At 46.3% G+C, this 20,530-nt stretch overlaps 1 long non-coding RNA gene across 1 annotated transcript; it reads left to right on the top strand.

Moving 5' to 3' along the window:
- The first annotated feature begins 3,334 nt into the window (after positions 1–3,334).
- Positions 3,335–9,454, top strand: LOC125942968 (uncharacterized). The gene is made up of 3 exons (XR_007465452.1): positions 3,335–3,424; positions 5,357–5,470; positions 9,403–9,454. It is a non-coding gene; the product is annotated as an uncharacterized LOC125942968 (long non-coding RNA).
- Positions 9,455–20,530: the final 11,076 nt, after the last annotated feature.

Below are 20,530 nucleotides of genomic sequence, written 5' to 3'. Positions count from 1 at the left end.
CAACACCACCGTTTCACACGCGCCTTCTCGTGGTCATCGAGTCTCTCTTCATGTCGGTCTACTTACGCCGCAGCACACCTGCTTACTTAATCAGCTCATGTTTACTACAATTCATATTGCTACCAAAGCCGCTCACCTTACTTCGTATGACATTGCTGTGTTGCTATCGCATTCATTGCTTCGCCCTTAGGGCGAATCTGTTACATTTTTTTTCCACACGCGGCGCCTCAGCTGCAGAGCGCCGTTCGGCCCACTCGACCATTGTCTAGTACACTCTAGGGAACACCGAGTGCTGATGGCACCCTTCTTTTTGCATTTCGACTGCGTGCTTTGTCTCTCTGCTTTTCTTTTTTTTTATTTTTTATGTCAACACGTCGGCGGTGAATTTGAGAGTTAAGTTCATTCATTCGCTTGAGCCTGCTCGTAGAGCCAACATCGAATTCCGTGTCGAGCGCGAGAAACAACGTGCAGCACCACGATTGGCTGCGGCAATCAGTGCTTCTCTCTTACAGTTCAACATTTATTATCACAGGGAGCTCAATCAAAGATACGACATTGCGTAGCGAATCATGGACAGCAACGCCCGCACATCGTGGCACGCCCTCTCGTGTTTGTGTGCACGACTAGCGCGCACGTAGTAAACCACAACAAGCGGAATTTACGACGACGGTACGCTTGCTTGCGCATTTTTGTATTGTGCTAGTTAGTTAGTTAGTTAGTTAATTGGGGTTTTGTGGCGCAAAAGCGACTAAGGCTATGCTGCGCCAAACACAAGGTGTTATGAATAAAAATTTTAGAACAGCAAAGGCTGTGTTTGTCTATAGCCTGTTAATATAGCCAGTAACTTATAGAAATTTAAAAAGGTCTGGTAATGGCACTAGTGCATCATCACCTAAAACTAAAGCAGGGTGTAACGGTATGTGTAATTTGTATAAGTTCTGCAAAAGGTTTCGTCTCTCTGTTTGGATATGTTTACATGTTAGTAAAATGTGCATGACTGTGAGCGGTTCTTGGCAATTGTCGCATATTGGTGGGTCTTCTTTTGTGAGTAAAAAAGTGTGTGTGAGGTGTGTGTGCCCAATCCGTAGTCGACATAACACTACTTCAATGAACCGTTCCTGATGACTACATGACTTCCATTCGCCAAGTACGGGTTTAGTAAGATGTAACTTGTTGTTGGTACAATGATCCCATTCGTGTTGAGATTTTGATCTAAAGGCCTTCCGAATCGCGTACATACTATCTTTATATGGGAGTGTTGTGTTTGTTATGTCTTTGTATGCTGCCATTGCTGCACATCTATCAGCTGCTTCATTTCCCGGTATTCCAACACGGCTTGGTACCCAGCAAAATCTAATTGATCTGCCGTATTTGTTTGATGTTAGCAGGTTTAAAATATCCCCCAACAGGGGTTCACATTCGGATTACACGTGTAGAGCCTTTAGTGTGCTTAAGGAATCAGTGTATATGACTGTGTTTTTGTGTTTGTCAGCGATGATCTTTTTAACTACAGTCCATATTTCGTAGACTTCCGCCGTGTAAGCAGAGGCATGCTGTGGTAGTCGAATACTTGTTTCCCAATTTTTGTCACGACGCCCACGCCCACGTGTTCTTTTGTTTTGGAGCCATCAGTGTAAAATTCCATGTAAGTTTGATATTTCTCCTGAAGAGCGCGAAATTCTTGTATGATGTGTTCGTGTGGGGTGTCATTTTTTTAGAGGGGTTAATGCCCAGTCACATAACTCTATGATCTCGCACCATGGGGGTAATCGTTATGGCCTTTTAGCAACCTGAAGGACCTCCTGGGGAATGTCATAATCACGACAGTATTCCTCATATCGCAGCAGAAGCGGTTTAATCATGTTTGGTTTATTTGTGTAGTGTAAGCGTGAGTTGCACTGTGTGACTATGTTGTAGCATATGTGTTGTGGTGATGACTGGATTCTATGTATATAGGAAAACGTTAGTAACACTCTGCGCTTCTGTAAAGGAGGCTCATTACATTCAGTGCATAAACTCTGGACAGGTGATGTTCTGTAAGCACCACTTGCCAGTCGTAGTCCGAGGTTATGAATTGGGTCAAGTCGTCGAATGTAAGACGGTCTGGCTGATCCATAATTGATGCTACCATAGTCTAATATGCTACGTACTAAAGAGCGGTAGATGTGTAGCAGGCATTTACGGTCAGAGCCCCAGCGCTTCCGTGACAAGACTTTGAGGATGTTAAGTGCATTGTTCCCTTTGATTTTAAGACTGTTAATGTGCGCAACAAAGTTCAACTTTTTATCAAACAGAACGCCCAGAAACTTGTGTTCTTGTTTTACCGGTAGTATGGCTTCCTGTAACTTAAGCGTGGGATCTGGTTGCAGGCCTCTTTTCTGTGAGAAGACAACACTAATCGTTTTTTCAGTTGAGAAACGAAAACCGTTTTCAGATGCCCGCTGCGTGAGTTTGTTTAATGTAATTTGAGTTTGCCGTTCGCAGGTTGCCATGTTCGATGCACGACATGAAATTTGTAGATCATCCACATATAACGAGTGCATTACGGATGGTGGAATTACATTATTTACCGAGTTCATTTTTATGACAAACAGTGTTGTGCTTAATACACATCCCTGTGGCACACCATTTTCTTGGATGAATATGCGTGAGAGCACCGTTCCTAAACGCACTTGAAAGGTTCGGTCGGACATGGAATCGGCTATACATTTGAGCATTCTACCGCGGATCCCTAAATCCGCTAAGTCCCTCAAAATACCAAACGTCCATGTTGTGTCATATGCCTTTTCTAAATCGAAGAAAACTGTGAGACAGTATTGTTTGTGTAGAAAGGCAGTACGTATCTCGTGTTCTAACCGGACTAGATGGTCTGTTGTAGAGCACACTGTAAAAAAATTTCCGTAATTTTACAGCGAAAACCTACGTAAAATTTACGCAGACCATTCCGTTTTATGAAAAACGGCGGGATCCTACGTAAAAAAGACGGACGTAAGCTCCGTTTATAAAAAAACGGCAGGATTCTACGTAAAAAAGACGGACGTAAGCTCCGTTTTTGAAATACGGAGAGCCGTCCGTAATTTCATGTGGAGGGCAACTGAACATGTCACGAGTGAAAAATGAACACGCAAAGAATATAACGAAAAGACACTGTCTACTCTAACTGCCAGTTACATATAACACCATAGATAACGCTGTTTGAACATTATGCGCGTGCGAGTATAGTAAACACACAAAAAGAAGCAGGTAGGGTTTGAGCGGTGGCGCTGCTTACCACACCTTCATCGCGCCTACACGCTGGGTTGCATTTCTCCGGCACAAATAACCGTACGAGTGGTCGCTAATGGCGGACGGTGGAGGTGGTGTTCCTGGCGCATTTGTGATTTCACTCTAAATAGGAAGAAATCGGCGCTGGATTGTTACACAAGTAAGTGATTTACGTGTCCTTTTTTCGTTATTGGTGCACGTTGCGCGTGCGAAATGCTCCGCGATGGCCGGTGATGGGCTCAATTGTGTTGTGTGAGCACGCTTTTAACGAGATTCCTTGGCCATGAGGATTGACAAAGCGACATTGCGAGTCTGTGATAAAGGGGTGTTTCATTTGTTGTGTTGAATGCATTCTCACTACAGCTGAAACGCGTAGGCAATATTAGCGGCGTTGACGCCTCTAGCAGCTCCTTTGTCGTCTGTATGTGGCCGCTGGTTTACTGACGTTAGCATTCCAGTTTGTAGTGTGTTGTGCTTTGTGCTCGGCGTTCCAAAATTAAGTGAAGGCGTTGTACCCATTACTATCGCTTCCGACGCGGTGCAACGCTATGTTACCAATATTCGGTGACGCATTGAATCAAAGTGAAATTTTTAGCAATTATTATAAGCTTCGGACGCAGTGCCCTGGCTGGGCGTGCCTAATCGCAGTGTTCACACCCGGGATTGGAAGATTGGTCATGTATGAAGACCTCATAGAGCATGTTTGATGTGCATGCCCCTTCATTACAATCAAATGACGGTGGAGCGTGCTTATTGCCCTAACCTTGTGCAATCTGCAGTGTTAGGTAACACGGGTGTCACACGGTGCCCTTTCGTTTGTAGTAGAGCCCGAGCACTCGTGCACGATCGCAATTGAAAGTCGTCCGCGTGATACCCGTTAAGGTTCATTGCAAAGGAAACGGATTATTTTCTACCTGGCAATCTGTATTAGTTTTTTTTTTGACAGCTACCAGGCTGACGATTAACGTTCTGACTAAGTACGTGAGGATATCACGTATTCTGGGAGGGAGGATTGCCGCTTAATAATTCTGCATAACAATACTGCAATAATTCTAAAATGTGTGCATGTGTTGTAAGTTATGCAGGGCAAAATATTGTGTCAGCTAATTTTTCGAATAGAAGGTGCTTCATAAAGTTTTTTTGCAAATAAGTTAAACGAGGCCATTAGCACTTTATAAAATACTGTGAGCTATCTCACAGCAATAACAGTAACTGAGTGACGAGCTTATATGCATAGTGTAATTCAGTGGCGCACTGACGGGGGGGGGGGGGGGGTTGGGTGTTGTAACCCCCCCCCCCCCCTGAGGCCTACTTAACCCCCCCCCCCCTATTTTGTTTAACCCCGTTTCTTTCCTTGCGCATTTGAGTACTGCAACTAATGGTATCTTCGACTGGTCGCATCCATCCCCCGAAGCAGAGTGATGCTGATCTGGCGTTCCCCGAACTCGGAGGTAGACGACAAGCGCGCAAGCCGAACGTGTGACTCGCTCTCGGAGGAGGAAATGGCAGATGCGATACCACGTGACTAGTGCTAACGTCCGATGTTTCGCCTATCCAAAGATAAACCGGCCGGTGGGACGACCATTCGTTGAGACGCCAGCATGCTGTGGCCTAGGTTGCCTAGGCTACAATGGAACGTCGCCAAGAACGGCGACGCTGTACTGTGATGACGTTTCTGGAAACGCTCTCATCTCGGCGACTGCTCCGACGACAGGTCTCGGAGCGTCTCAGAGCGCTCGACGCGGGAGGAGAGCGATCGAAAAGAACCAGCCGAACGCAAGGCACACACTCTTTTTCAACCAGCCGAAGACAACGCCGCTCGAGAGAGCGCTCTAGAGCGCTCCGAGGTGACCAGTCGAAGATACCATAAGATATAAGACGCGTAATCGTCTGCACACTCACAAAAAGCGTATTTTTGACAATTTTCTGTGAAGAAATGGAAATTAGTGCTATTTAGACGGTATTGGCAAACTGTCAACCCCCCCTGGCAGAGATCCTGGGTACGCTACTGGTGTAATTGTATATAAAAATGTTTGTGCATTGCTTTGGATGACCGGTCAGAAAGTAACTGATATCAGTATTTCATTTGCAGCTGTTGCACCAGTGAAGGATGTCTGTGTGCTGCCTTGCATTCAGTTTCTCAGCCATGGGGGCCTGCTTGCAACACCAGTGGAAAAGCAGTCTTGCATTAGTGCTATTTGTTCTGGTAAGCTGGACCATTCTATCGTATATCAGTCATGCATATGCAGTCCTAATGGACATTGACTACAAATGTTGTTGGAATGACAATGCCTATACAAGTATAATAATTGTTGCAGATGCATCCAAAAGATAAATGATGTTTTGTTTTTCCTGGGGCAACCAATTGGTTCAGCATGAGGACGTCGACTTAAAAGTGGTATTGTTTCAGACTTGTCTAGGATGCACATGAGTGGTGTTCAAAAAACACTAATAGCACCGGAATTTGGGATTTGAGGCAACAGATAAAACACGCACCAATAAGTCAATTCTGTGTCCAGTTTGCCTCTATGAGTATGCAAAAACACCTGCATACTGACCTCTAACACTGTCATGCATGGGCCCCATGGTAACGAAGTGTAGCCACAGTTAAGCTCACTGTTAGCCATTGTTCAGCTTACTATAATAGGTGAAGATGCCTCGACGGATTTGCGTGTGACATTGGAAAGCATCATAACAAGGTAAAATATAGCCTGAGCACGCAGCTGTGTCACGTGGTCAGGTGACCAAAATATATGAATATTTTGAAGGGAATGAACAGCACTACTGCCAGAACAAAGTGAAGGCAACGGGCACAGCAACATATTCCCTTTATCCTGTCTATGGCACTATTCAGTTCCTTCCTAAACATGCACCAACCAGCCCAGTTCAGAACGCTCTCGCAGTTCATCTGAATACCTCAATTTGTCTAGAAGATTAAGTGATTACACACTAGCATATGTGGGGGCTAGTCTGCGAATTTTGTATGTTTTGAACATGTGCCATGAGGATTCTTCTTTGCTCAAAACTTGATATACAACTGCACAAAGCAGCATCGATAGCTATGTTGCTTCCCCATCTTGTATCGAGGGTCTGTGAGTGTTTCCGAAGATAGTCCTTCAGTTTTCGTCCTGTTTGTCCTACATAATTGCTGCTGCAGGGTAGTAGGATGTAAACAGCACCAACTGCACTTCCTATGACCTCCAGCACATACTTCTTGATGCAAACTTCACGTCTCGGCCTGGTCCGGTTGACATTTTTGTACCTGCCCAGTTTGTTTGGCCCTGAAAATAAAAATGTAGTTCCAACTGTCCCCAGCAATTTGCTTGAATTGAAGCTTCCTTTGTGCACATATTGTATAGCAGTGGTAGGCCTTGGCTTCCTTGAAGTACTCCGACTGGAGACTTCACCTATGTTCAGCTCCGTTAAATGCTTCTTGGCAACGCATGCCGAAAGGCAGTGCGAACACACTGTTAAAAGCAACCGTACTTGGGTCTGGAAGCTCCCCTCCACTTCGTGGTGGTGCCAAGAGTGCTCCCTTGCGTTCCTGGAGCAACAACACGCTTCAGTGTTCAAGTGCGATAATAGTAAAGGCTAAGACACTTATGAGTGTGGATCATAGATCCAGCACAATGCTCACCACAGAAAACCTTCACGCTAGATATTGGAGCTTGCTTTCCAGCAGTTTTACTTCCATGAGCACACCTGGCACTGTGGAGGAGACATAAAAAAAAATGGCTGAACTGCTTGAGTAGCCTTGCTTGGCAACTTCTCACAGACAAAAACACTGTCAGGTAACCGTAAAACACTAGCTATTGTGGGCACCAGTGTAGTAAAGTTATTTTGCTTCATTAGCAATTTTCTCCTCTATATTAGGTGAAGTAAGGCTACTAAATGGGTAGAGTGATTTTTTTTCTGTCTTCTCTGCAGTGCTAGATGAGTTCACGTACGGAGAAAAACTACCATTAGACAGTGATCTTCCATTTCTGGACCGCAGGGTTTTCTTTGGTTAGTGTTATGTGTGCTGGAGCTATGCCCAATGTTTAGAGGAGGCTATTCTGCCTTCTGCGTCGGCACGCTCTTTGGCTGTGAAGCTCATCACAGGAACACCAAAAGGTGTCCTCAAGAAATCGAGGCATCACCATGTGGAGGAGAGCTTCTGAACTCATGTCTAACATTTGCTTGCAGTGTGGTGGCCACTGTTATATCATATTCACAAGGTCAGTCATAGTCTCAAATAGACTGTTGGGAAAGCTGGAACTTTCCTTTTATTTTTCACGTCGAGCAATCGGGGTACATTGTGCAAAAAGTTGACTCGGACCGAGCCTTGACGCAAAGTGTAGCAAAAGGCAGAACAGCAGTTCAACTGTGCGGTTGTTTACATTATCCCGCTATCCTGCAGCTGTAACTACGCAGGACACACAGGCTTAGTATATATAGATGTTTGTCTGTAAACAAAATTCTTTGCCTGCGTTCGTGTTGTCTAGCCTTCTCCTGTTGCATTATGGGGTTTTACGTGCCAAAACCAGTTCTGATTATGAGGCACGCCGTAGTGGGGGACTCCGGAAATTTAGACCACCTGGGGTTCTTTAACGTGCACCTAAATCTAAGTACACGGGTGTTTTCCTGTCTTTTCGTGCTGTCCCCAAGTTATCCCATAGGTACACTCTTGCATAACTTGCAATTATAAGATTCATGCTTGAGAATATAATCGGAAACTGTGCCATTGGGATGACATTATTAATTACACGTGTTGGTGTTGAAGAAAGTAAGTGGCTGTGCAGTTAGGGTAGGGCTTCAGATCTGCTTGTTATAGCTATTCTTAAGTTGCTTCCAAAACTTGAGATACAACGATTCAAGCTATGTCTGTGAAAACACTGCATCATGTTACAGAACACTCATAGGAAATAGCTCGGTATTGCGAGAGGTTGTAGAAATTTGCTTTCCACAGCATTTTATAAAGATGTTTTTTAACTCCCGCATCTATCGTGTTGTCTCATCACAAAACTGTAAACAAATATGAGTATTATGCCTTGAGTTTTAGTAAAGATTGCTCGAATATGATTAATCCTTTCAGACGCTCTGCACGTAATTCAATACACCAAGATAGTGTCTTAATAGCAATAGCATTGATTAAAGTAAGGATATTTAAAATGTGTCCCGTACATCTTGAAACTCTTCTGATTGAAATAGTGCTGCAAGATTGAATTACACAGGCAAATTGTTTTAGTAAAGTAAGTATGAAGGTAGATGGTTGGGTTCTTTGCTTGGTATATGTCACTTCTTTCATCGTTTTTCACAGTGTGTTGCACCAGTCATAATTTTTGAGTGGCTGGATAGGTGCTGTTCAAGCCTGGTAGACATGAAATAGTTGATGTTTGCAAATCTCATGTACTTGCACTGAGTTTTTGCATGGAGTGCACATTCTATAAACTTGACAAACTCACTAAAGAACTGAAAACTCTTAATCTATTGTGCATCTGTAAGCATTTTATGAATGTGAAAGGGTTAAGGAAAGACGCTCCTTAAAACAATTTCTCGAAACATCGCAACATACCACCTCAGGGTCTCCCACCTTAACCTCTTACTACTGTTTTGCTAATCACAATATTGACTGAATGCAATATTTTTCTTACCAGTCTTTCGTGTAATGTAAAGAAAATTAACACGCCTAGTCTTACATGAAGATAAATTTGAAATCATTTATTTATTGCACTCACTTGGCAGCAGTTCGGAACTGTTCTTTATCAGTATAGTACTTGTGATTCACCTTTGTATTGCTGAGTACAGGTAGAGATATGGTTAGTTGTTTAACAAAAAGGATCCCTAATTTTCTACTTTCTGATTGTAGCTTAGACCGTCACTTGTACTTCACAACGAGGGGACTGCGGTAGCTAGGATATATAGCTTTCCTGAGAATTTTCATAGATGCAATTCTTATTCTGTCTACTAGCATGTTTGTATTAAAGCATGAATTTCATAGATTAGAGGCTCCATGAAGGTACATTCTGTCGTTGAATCTCTATGAGATGGTTAAGCAGGTTGACTGTATCTAGTTACAACTCCTCATGTTCTGTGGCAGTTACATTCGCGTGGTTTAGTGCTGTCAGTGTAAGCTTAACATTTCTTTCCTTCTCCCAGGAAGGACACAAGCATTGAGGAGCCATTTGACCTGCCACAACACTGATATTGTCACGTACTAGTGACGCTGAAGAAAACAGTCGTAAAACTGTGTACGACGAAACTGGTTGTTTATTGGGCGAACCTGTGCCCACAAAAGCAAGGTACACTCAAAGCACAACGATAGCGGCGAGCACAGTCGGCGATCGTCGAAAATCTGATCAGCGGCGAAACGCGTCGGCTTTTATACCTGAGTCATCGAAGGTTCCAGATTAATCCCAGATGCCCGCGTGTCTTCCAGAAAGTTCTAGACAATTCGCGTCGCTCATACAATCAGATTACATGGGCGTCGGTGACCACAGACGACGGATAGAAGCATTGATAACGTCCGAGAAGCTTCCAATGCAGGCGCGTCCTGCGCCGAGCGATAACGTTTAACATTTGTCAGCCAATGTTGAAAGCGGCTACCGGTGAAAGATAAACATGTGTATGTGTCAATACCCTCCCCTTAAAAAGCATCGTCCCGATGCTACAAACAAACACGAAAGCGAAAACAAAACCATGCGTAATAAACAAAATAACAAAAAACAATAACACAGTAACAAAGTACCTAAGTTTGTCAGCGGGCGTAGAAAGGCTTAAGACGCACCACGTGGATGACTTCAGGTCGTGCCCGGCGCCGCTGTGATTGCGAAATGCCGTCTGGCACGACCTCATATTCCAGTGCGCCAATACGTCGGGTGATCTTATATGGTCCGAAATAGCGACGTAACAGCTTCTCGCTAAGTCCTCGTCGGCGTATCGGAGTCCAGACCCAAACACGGTCACCGGGCTGGTACTCGACGTAGCGTCGTCGAAGGTTGTAGTGTCGGCTGTCGGTCCTCTGCTGGTTCTTGATGCGCAGGCGGGCGAGCTGTCGACCTTCTTCGGCACGCTGCAAATAGGTGGCAACGTCGAGATTTTCTTCGTCGGTGACGTCCGGTAGCATGGCGTCAAGCGTCGTTGCCGGGTTCCTTCCGTAGACCAGGTTGAACGGCGCCATGTGCGTCGTTTCTTGCACGGCCGTGTTGTATGCGAAGGTCACGTACGGAAGGATGGCATCGCACGTCTTGTGTTCGACGTCGACGTACATTGCCAGCATGTCGGCGATGGTCTTATTTAGGCGCTCGGTGAGGCCATTCGTCTGCGGGTGGTAGGCGGTGGTCCGGCGATGGCTTGTGTGGCTGTATCGCAGGATGGCTTGAGTTAGTTCTGCCGTAAAGGCAGTACCTCTGTCGGTGATGAGGACTTCTGGCGCACCGTGACGCAGGAGGATGTTCTCAACGAAGAATCGGGCTACCTCGGCAGCACTGCCTTTGGGCAAGGCTTTTGTTTCGGCGTAGCGGGTGAGGTAGTCCGTAGCTACGACGATCCATTTATTCCCGGACGTCGACGTCGGAAAAGGCCCCAGTAAGTCCATCCCAATCTGCTGGAACGGTCGGCGAGGTGGCTCGATCGGCTGTAGAAGTCCGGCTGGCCTTGTCGGCGGTGTTTTGCGTCGCTGACAGTCTCGGCATGTCCTTACGTAATGGGCGACGTCGGCAGAGAGGCGAGGCCAGTAGTATTTTTCTTGTATCCTTGCGAGCGTGCGGGAAAAACCGAGGTGTCCAGCCGTTGGGTCGTCATGGAGAGCTTGCAGAACCTCTGGACGCAATGCTGAGGGTACCACGAGGAGGTAGTTGGCTCGGAGAGGCGAGAAGTTCTTCTTTAGGAGAATGTCGTTTTGCAAGAAAAACGACGCCAATCCTCGCCTGAACACCTTCGGCACAGTGACGGTCTTGCCTTCCAGGTAATCTACAAGGTTCCTTAGTTCCGGGTCGGCTCGCTGTTGTTCGGCGAATTCGTCGGCACTGATGGGTCCCAAGAAAGTGTCGTCATCCTGGTCATCCTGTGGCGGCGGTTCGACGGGGGCGCGAGACAAGCAGTCGGCGTCAGAGTGCTTTCGCCCGGACTTGTAAACGACGGTGATGTCGAATTCTTGAAGTCTCAGACTCCATCGTGCGAGGCGACCTGAAGGATCCTTCAAGTTAGCTAGCCAACACAAGGCGTGGTGGTCGCTCACAACCTTAAAGGGCCTGCCATAGAGGTAGGGGCGAAACTTTGATGTAGCCCAGATGATGGCTAGGCACTCCTTTTCTGTTGTGGAATAATTTGCTTCCGCCTTCGATAGCGACCGGCTAGCGTAACTTACAACCCTTTCTAGTCCATCAGTCCTCTGCACAAGCACGGCGCCGAGTCCTACGCCGCTTGCGTCGGTGTGGACTTCGGTATCGGCATTTTCGTCGAAATGCGCAAGGATGGGCGGCGATTGTAGGCGTCGCTTCAGTTCTTCAAATGCTTCGATTTGCGGCATCTCCCACTTGAACTCGACGTCGGCCTTCGTGAGGTACGTCAGTGGCTCGGCGATCCGTGAAAAATCCTTGACGAAGCGCCTGTAATAGGCGCACAGTCCCAGAAATCTACGCACTGCCTTCTTGTCAGCGGGCAGAGGAAAGTTGGAGATGGCCGCAGTTTTCTGAGGGTCGGGGCTCACTCCAGACTTGTTGATGACGTGGCCTAAAAACAAGAGCTCCTCATATGCGAAGCGGCACTTTTCTGGCTTTAACGTGAGTCCGGAGGTTTTGATTGCTTGAAGAACTGTTTCAAGGCGCCGCAGGTGTTCTTCGAAGCTTGAGGCAAACACAACGACGTCGTCCAAATAGACGAGGCAAGTCTGCCACTTCAAGCCTGCCAGTACTGTATCCATGACGCGTTGGAAAGTCGCAGGTGCCGAGCAAAGACCAAACGGCATGACCTTGAACTCGAACAGTCCGTCTGGTGTTATAAAGGCCGTCTTCTCCCGGTCCCTCTCGTCGACTTCGATTTGCCAGTAGCCGGTTTTGAGGTCCATCGACGAAAAATACTTTGCGTTGTATAGTCGATCCAAGGCGTCGTCAATCCGTGGAAGGGGGTATACGTCCTTCTTCGTGACCTTGTTGAGGCGACGATAATCGACGCAGAAACGTAGGGTTCCATCCTTCTTCTTCACTAACACCACGGGGGACGCCCACGGACTCTTGGACGGCTGGATGATGTCGTCGCGTAGCATTTCGTCGACTTGTTGCCTTATGGCCTCGCGTTCGCGTGCTGAAACTCGGTACGGGCTCTGACGCAGTGGGCGGACATTTTCGTCGGTTATGATTCGGTGCTTGGCGACAGGGGTTTGTCGAACTTTTGACGACGACGAGAAGCAATCCTTGTATTGCAGGAGCAGAGCTTTTAGTTGTTCTTTCTTATGCCTGGGAAGGTTCTGATTAACGTTGAAAGTTGCTTCAGGTATTATAGTCGTTGCGGGTGCACTGGAATCCGTGAAGGCGAAAGCACTGCTGGCTTGTACTATTTCGTCGATGTAGGCAACCGTGGTGCCTTTGTTAATGTGCTTGTATTCGGGGCTGAAGTTCGTGAGCATCACCGTTGCTTTCCCTGCACGTAGGTCAGCTATGCCTCTAGCGACGCAAATTTCACGGTACAGCAGTAAGTGATGATCGCCCTCGATGACGCCCTCCATGTCTGCAGGCACTTCCGTACCGACGGAAATCATTACGCTGGAGTGAGGCGGAACGGTGACTTGTTCTTCAAGCACATTCAAGGCATGGTAACTGATGCATGTATCCGGCGGTATCGCTTTGTGTGTTGAAAGCGTTATCGACTTGGACCTTAAGTCGATGACTGCACCATGTTGGTGTAGAAAGTCCATGCCTAGGATGACGTCCCTGGAGCAGTGCTGCAGGATTACGAAGCTCGCCGGGTAAGTGCGGTTGTTTACCGTGACTCGCGCTGTGCAGATTCCAGCCGGCGTTATTAGGTGACCTCCCGCTGTCCGTATATCGGGTCCTTGCCAGGCCGTCTGCACCTTCTTTAACTTGGCGGCGAACGCGCCACTGAAAACTGAATAGTCGGCGCCAGTGTCGACGAGAGCGGTGACGTTATCACCATCGATGAGCACGTCTAGATCGGTAGACCGGCGTCTGGCGTTGCGGTTAATTCGTGGCGTCGGATCACGGCTGCGTCGGCTTGCTCTGCTGCTGCTACGTCGCGTCGGAAGGTCTTCGTTCGGCGGCGATGTGCTGTCGAGGCTGTTGCTAGGCGGCGTGCTGATATCTCGTCGTGATGATTCGCGAATCGTCGTCGTCGTCGGCGGCGGAGGATCTTCGGCATTGCGTCGTACAGCAACCGCACCTCCATCGGTTGCTGCTTTTAGTTTCCCGGGTATGGGCTGGGAGATCGGCCCCGGGTTGGGCCGGCATACAGGCGGCGATGCGGCGAGATGTAGCGGCCTGGTGACGGCGAGCGTGAGGGCCGTCGTGGTTGCCACTGGGCTCCGGCAAGGTAGTCGGCGATGTCACGTGGTCGCTCGCCAAGCTGTGGACGTGGCGCGTTGACGGCGAACCCTCGTAGGCCCATCTCGCGGTATGGGCATCGGCGGTAGACATGGCCGGCTTCCCCGCAGTGATAGCAGAGCGGGCGGTGGTCGGGGGCGCGCCAAATGTCCGTCTTCCGCTGGTAGCTGCGCTGGGCGACGGGCGGGCGTGCTGGCGGCGGCGGCGGTGGACGACGGAACTGCAGCGTTACGGGGCCCTGGCGCGAGCGCGGAGGGGGGCCTTCACGACGGGCGACAGCGGCGTAGGTCATCGCTTGCGGCTGTGGTTGAGGCGATGCCGGAACTTCTGGCACTTCCAGTGATCGCTGAACCTCTTCTTTAACTATGTCAGCGATTGTAGCCACCTGAGGCTGCGATCTTGGGAATAATTTCTGTAGTTCTTCCCGTACAACCGCTCTGATCGCCTCGTGCAGGTCGTCGGCGCCTAGAGCTTGAGCTTCGGCGTAGTTTGTCAGCGCACGGCGGTTGTATTGCCTGGCTCGCATTTCAAGCGTCTTCTCGATCGTTGTCGCCTCCGAAACAAATTCTGCCACAGTCTTGGGCGGGTTGCGCATCAATCCGGTGAATAGATGCTCCTTGACGCCCCGCATCAAGAACCTAACTTTCTTTTCTTCAGACATGTCGGGGTCGGCGTGGCGGAAGAGGCGAGTCATCTCCTCCGTGAAGATCGCGATGCTCTCGTTCGGCAATTGAACTCTGGTTTCCAGGAGAACTTCAGCCCTTTCTGTTCGTAGGACACTCGTGAAGGTCCTCACGAAGTTCTCGCGAAATAGGTCCCAAGTCACCAGGGTGGTCTCTCTGTTCTCAAACCATGTCCGAGCAGCGTCATCCAACGAAAAATAGACATGGCGCAGCTTGTCATCGTCGCTCCATTTGTTGAATGTCGCGGTCCTCTCGTACGTCTCCAGCCATGTTTCAGGGTCTTCAGCTGATGATCCACGGAAGGTCGGTGGCTCCCGAGGTTGCTGCAGCAGGATGGGGGACGCTGGGGCTGCCATTGTGGTCGTTGACTTGGCCTTGATCGCTGTGGTCTTTTCGGGAAGAAGTCCGTATTCTGGCAAAAGTCCTTGCTGTCTACGGCTAGCTCGCTGGTCCTTGGCGACGTTGGTCTCGTCCTCCGGTTTCGGGCTTGGGTCGCGGCTTTGCGGGGGCGTCCGCTGCATGGACACAAAAGCACCTCCACCAGATGTCACGTAGTAGTGACGCTGAAGAAAACAGTCGTAAAACTGTGTACGACGAAACTGGTTGTTTATTGGGCGAACCTGTGCCCACAAAAGCAAGGTACACTCAAAGCACAACGATAGCGGCGAGCACAGTCGGCGATCGTCGAAAATCTGATCAGCGGCGAAACGCGTCGGCTTTTATACCTGAGTCATCGAAGGTTCCAGATTAATCCCAGATGCCCGCGTGTCTTTCAGAAAGTTCTAGACAATTCGCGTCGCTCATACAATCAGATTACATGGGCGTCGGTGACCACAGACGACGGATAGAAGCATTGATAACGTCCGAGAAGCTTCCAATGCAGGCGCGTCCTGCGCCGAGCGATAACGTTTAACATTTGTCAGCCAATGTTGAAAGCGGCTACCGGTGAAAGATAAACATGTGTACGTGTCAATATTGTATTTGGTAGGTTCTATTACAGGTTTTCTTTCATGTAGTAGTACCTGCTATAATTGTGTATAATGTGTTCAGACCCTTAGTCAGCAGGCTGTTTGACAACAGGTATTTACAAATGAAGAACTAACAAGATTTTCAAGGTCATTAGTGATACAATTGTTGCACACTGCTGAATTTTCCCGCAAATTAAATTATGAGCCATCCAGCAACTGCTGCTCTCCTGCCTTAATGCACAAACCTTCAAATACTGTTACCCCTATCTCACAAGTGTACAGAAGGTGCAGATGACTGTTCACAGCGACAAGGTCATAATTTTTACTTACATGCAAAAGTGAGTCGAACGTCAGGTACACATTTGAACTTTTCCAAAACAAGTTCGTCATCATAGTGCACAAATGCACATGTAACTTACCGCAATAAAAATACACGGGCACAAGAAAGGGAGACAAAGACAAGCGCTTCGTGACTCAGAAGTGCGTGACATAAGTTTTCCGACCAATTATTATTCCCTAAATTTTCTTCTACTGATCCAGGACTCCTGTGACTACTTGCCTTAGGTAACATACACTGTTGCCTTCTTGCCCTAGAAAACATAACTAGTGCCTTCTTGCAGCCCTTTAAACTGGCAACATCTTCACCACCGACAGTAGAGCATGTTCAGATAAATTAAACTAGACATGCCTGGTGACCACCTAATTTTGGTGAACAAATTTTATTTGGTGCCCGAGCCTGACGACAATGAAATCAATGGTATCTTCTATTTTTTTTGTAGCGTAAGCTGAACGACAGGGACAACAGAAAAGCAAATTCAACGCACAGCCAGCGTTAACGTTCAACAACAGATTCGTTTCCAGTTCTCGTCACTATATATACCCTCAAAACATCATACAAAACGTGTAAAAAATCAGTAAACATGAACTAAAAAAACAGGAACCACACGCATGCAGTTTTTTAGGCACACAGATTGACAGACATATACACGTTTAACGCGAACAAAGATCGCATCATCTTTCACCTGCTTCTACTCATGATAACTGTTTTTTTTAAATCTAGGTTTGCACTTGCATCTTTGGCAATGGAGGGCAAGAAAACCGTCAGCAGCCAGGTATTTAATTTGTTATTGTGTTCTCGTAGCCTGTCATTTATACATCTACCAGTTTAACCAATGTAGGACCATCTACACTCAAAGGAATGTCGTATACAACACACGTGATGCAATCAATGAATTTGTTTTTATGTTCCTTTTCGCATGCAGTATCCGCAATTCTTTCTGGCCTTGTCTTCTTACACTGGCTGCCCAATTTATTAGGAGCTGGAAAAACAATGTTGATGTCACACCTTCCAGTAGTCTTTATTCTGTGGGAGAAACTATGTATAAAGGGGATGACAGCAACCTTTCTTTTCTTTATGTTGGTGTTTGTACCATCCACTTGCTCGGAACCTTTTTCCACTTGGCTCGGGTAACCAGCGCCGTTTAAATGTGAGACTTGCCATCCGAAGCTATTGTGCATTAGGTGCTGGCATGGCTTCTACAGCGCTTCACTGAAACACACTTTCGTGATTCTCCTCTTCCCAAGTTTTGTATGCGTGGAATGAAATGGTAAAAGGGGCTTACTTGCCCTAGGTTCTTAACACCAGCAGGTTTTGTTATCGGTGAGCACAAAATTAATGTCAAGGAATCTAATCTTCCCGCAACATGGCTATCCTGCACCTAATGCACGATAGCTTCGAACGGCAAGTCTCACGTTTAAGCCGCTTTGGTTACCCGAGCCACGTGCTCATGTCAGTCGCAGCAGGACTGCTTAAAAAGGCACAGCAAAAAGGTTCTGAGCAGGTATATGGTACAAGTACTGACATAAAGAAAAAGATTGCTGCCATTCCCTACATACATAGTTTCTCCCACAGATTAAAGATTGCTGGAAGGAGTGACATCATTGTTGTTTTTTCGACGCCTAATAAATTTATGAGCCTTTGTAAGAAGTCAAGGCCAGAAAGAATTTCGGATACTGCATGCGAGAAGGAACATAAAAGAAAATTCATTGATTATATCGTGTGTGTTGTATACCGCATTCCTCTTGGGTGGGGAGGGTCCTACATTGGTCAAACTGGTAGATGTATAAATAACAGGCTATGAGAGCACAATAACAAATTAAATACCCTGGCTACTGACAGTTTTCTTGTTCTTCATTGCCAAAGATGCAAGTGCAAACCTAGATTCAAAAAAGCAGTTATGAACAGAAGCAGGTGCAAGATAATGCGCTTAACTATAGACACTAGAAACATATCAATATTTGGTGACGCATGCATCAGTAAGCCTTCAATTTCATTATCCTCGAAAGAGCTTGTACATCTTTGTTCGTGTTAAACGTGTACATGTCTTGATCTCTGTGGCTAAAAAAACTGCATGCGTGTGGTTCCAGGTTTTCTTTAGTTCATGTTTACCGAGCCTTTACACATATTATGTTGTATGACGTTTTGAGGGTATATATAGTGATGAGAACGGGAAATAAATCTGTTGTTGGAAGATAACACTGTGTGCATGCCAAATGTGCCTTTCTGTTGTACCTATTGTTCAGCCTTGCGCTACAACAAAATAAAAGATGCCATACAAACAAGCCCCCATAGCTACCCTCATCGTTAGTTTCGCAAGAAAAAGAATTGTCTTTGAAAATACAATATAGAAGCATCTGTTCAATTGGAAGCATTTTTTTGAATTTTGCTGAATCCGCATTTTGAATTATCCCAAAGAAAAAGTGTTGTGGCTATGGCTCTAAGAATATTTTGGCACAGACTACAGGCAAATAGCATGAATTCCAACTAATTACCACGGAGTATCCCTGCTACGATATGAAGAAGTAAACCTTTGAAAACACAACGTTGCACATATGTGTGTTTTTATCTGCATCTATTAGCAGCACGGAATTTGGCCATCCTGTTGCCATTAAAGTCCCAGACATTTGGGGCAAATTGCTCTGCCCTCGTTGACTTTCAAAATCCACGAGAAGCGCTCATATTTGGGCATTGCTTTAGTTTCAGCTTTACTTTAAAATTTCCTTAGGAGAGGCGGGATTCCTAAAAAATTCCTAAATTAAGCACGTCACGGAAGTAATGCTGTCTGGAAGGACATGTTGCATAATTTGTTTCGTTGTGGGGTTGCCAGTCATGGAATGGACAGAATAAACGGTGTACTGCATGTAGCTGCCACATATGGGGTCCATGTGTACTTGTTGCAGGTTCCTTTACGTCGTGAAAGTGCTACAGGTTGCTTCAAAAAGCACAGACTGACAAAACGGCAAATTTTTGGGTGAACACAGCGCATAATTATAACTTTTTAAGGAGATGGAGATAGTATGTTGATGCACTAACGAATATAACTTTCAATTATCATTGCTTAAGTAAAAAGTATATTGCACATTGCTATTTTCATGACAAAACAAACCAAATCTGAAAGAGGCTAAAAGGCGCGCATGTTGCGGTGCAAGGCATGCTTTCTTCATATTGTTACTAATTTATAAGCTTGTCATCTGGACAGTACCTCTGGCTTGGTTGTTTTCCATCGGAATTGTACAACATGAGTAGTTTGAGCTCGTTTCAAGAGTGCTTCATTGTTTTTGGAAAACAGTGGAATCTGCAAGGTTTTCTGTTAGGGCAGTGAAGGTTGAAAGCCGTGGTCCGCAGTATGTGGTCGTGGTAGCTCTACCTACATGCAGAAAATGTAATCTCTGAATGTCAATGTGCACGTGAGAGCTTTGCCTGTTCCAAGTGAGCCATCAAATGACTTGGGGAGGTTTCATCTCAAGCTTTTCATGTTATAAGGCTAGGAACATATACCAACAAGGCAGAGTATGACATTTTTTTATGACCCATTTGTTTGGACCAGAGCACTGGTAATTATATTTGTGACTTGGAAATCATTTATTGTTGATGTATCTGACTAAAAACGGTGATGATGGTGGTACAGTAAACCTTGTTACAAGAGACACTCAAGAGACCCGGGAAACATGTCGCTTGTAACCAAGGTCTCTTGTAACCAAAAATTCTAAAAATACTGAGGAGTCGGACTAGACCACTTTATTATACATCAGCACCAAAGTGTGTTTAAACACATCTTTGATGCGAACAGAGCTGTCTCATGGAAACATGGCAATGGCTCCGGAGTATGACTACCGGCATACAAAGCGACCAGCACCGCAGACGCTGTGACGGAAATCCAACTCAATGGTACTCTGTCGCAGAGTCGGTGTGGGAGCGCGACAGCGATTATAGAAGCATAATCGCAGAAAATTCTGTGAAATTGGTAGTCTCAACCATGCGAGGAATGACAGCCGGCTGCGGAATGGAACAAAATCGAGCCAAGGGAATGAAAATTGCAGCACATACTGGTTAGTACGATGTTAGCCGCATTACGTGAGCGTGTCTGGGTTGTGTCTCTTATAAATAGTGAAGAATTTGCTCTAGGGACATAAAAAAGTTGTCCTTAGTAACCGAGTGTCTCTTGTAACCATGTCTCTTGTATGCAATGTTGTTAACATGGCGAACATAGGAAAACCAACAAAACCATTTTCAAATGTCTCTCATGACCGAGTGTCTCTTGTAACGAGATTTTACTAATAAAGAGTCCTAATTGATTGGTGTTCTTTTCCCTTTTCAGGCAAAGCAGGAGGCATGTGCAAGCAACTAGTCATTCCGATTCTCAACCAATCCTTCTTCTAGTCAGGCCATTTCTAGTGTCTTATCTTGCAAGTTCTTTTTTTCAGTAAAGCACAATAAACATGCAGTTTCGTTCAGATTCAGGTGGCTTGTTGCTTTTTGGGCACGAATTTGTATGTATGCTTTGTGCACGTCATGTACAGAACTCAAATGCAACATGGCAACACTGACACGAAAATGACGCGGTGTAAAAGACAGTTACCCAAGGAGGAAACGTGCACACACAGCATGTTGAGCGTGGTGTATGTCCGCTTATGTGCATTGATTTCTGCCCCATTTCAAGCTATATCTGATGCGAGTTAGCCATGTTGTTATGTACAACTTGGTATAACTTATTTCAATGAAACAAACAATTTTCTCATT

Source organism: Dermacentor silvarum, chromosome 2 (genome assembly GCF_013339745.2).
Source record: "Dermacentor silvarum isolate Dsil-2018 chromosome 2, BIME_Dsil_1.4, whole genome shotgun sequence".
NCBI lineage: Eukaryota > Metazoa > Arthropoda > Arachnida > Ixodida > Ixodidae > Dermacentor > Dermacentor silvarum.
The sequence above is the reverse complement of the archived record's forward strand: the minus strand, read 5'-3'. Positions and strand labels throughout refer to the sequence as shown.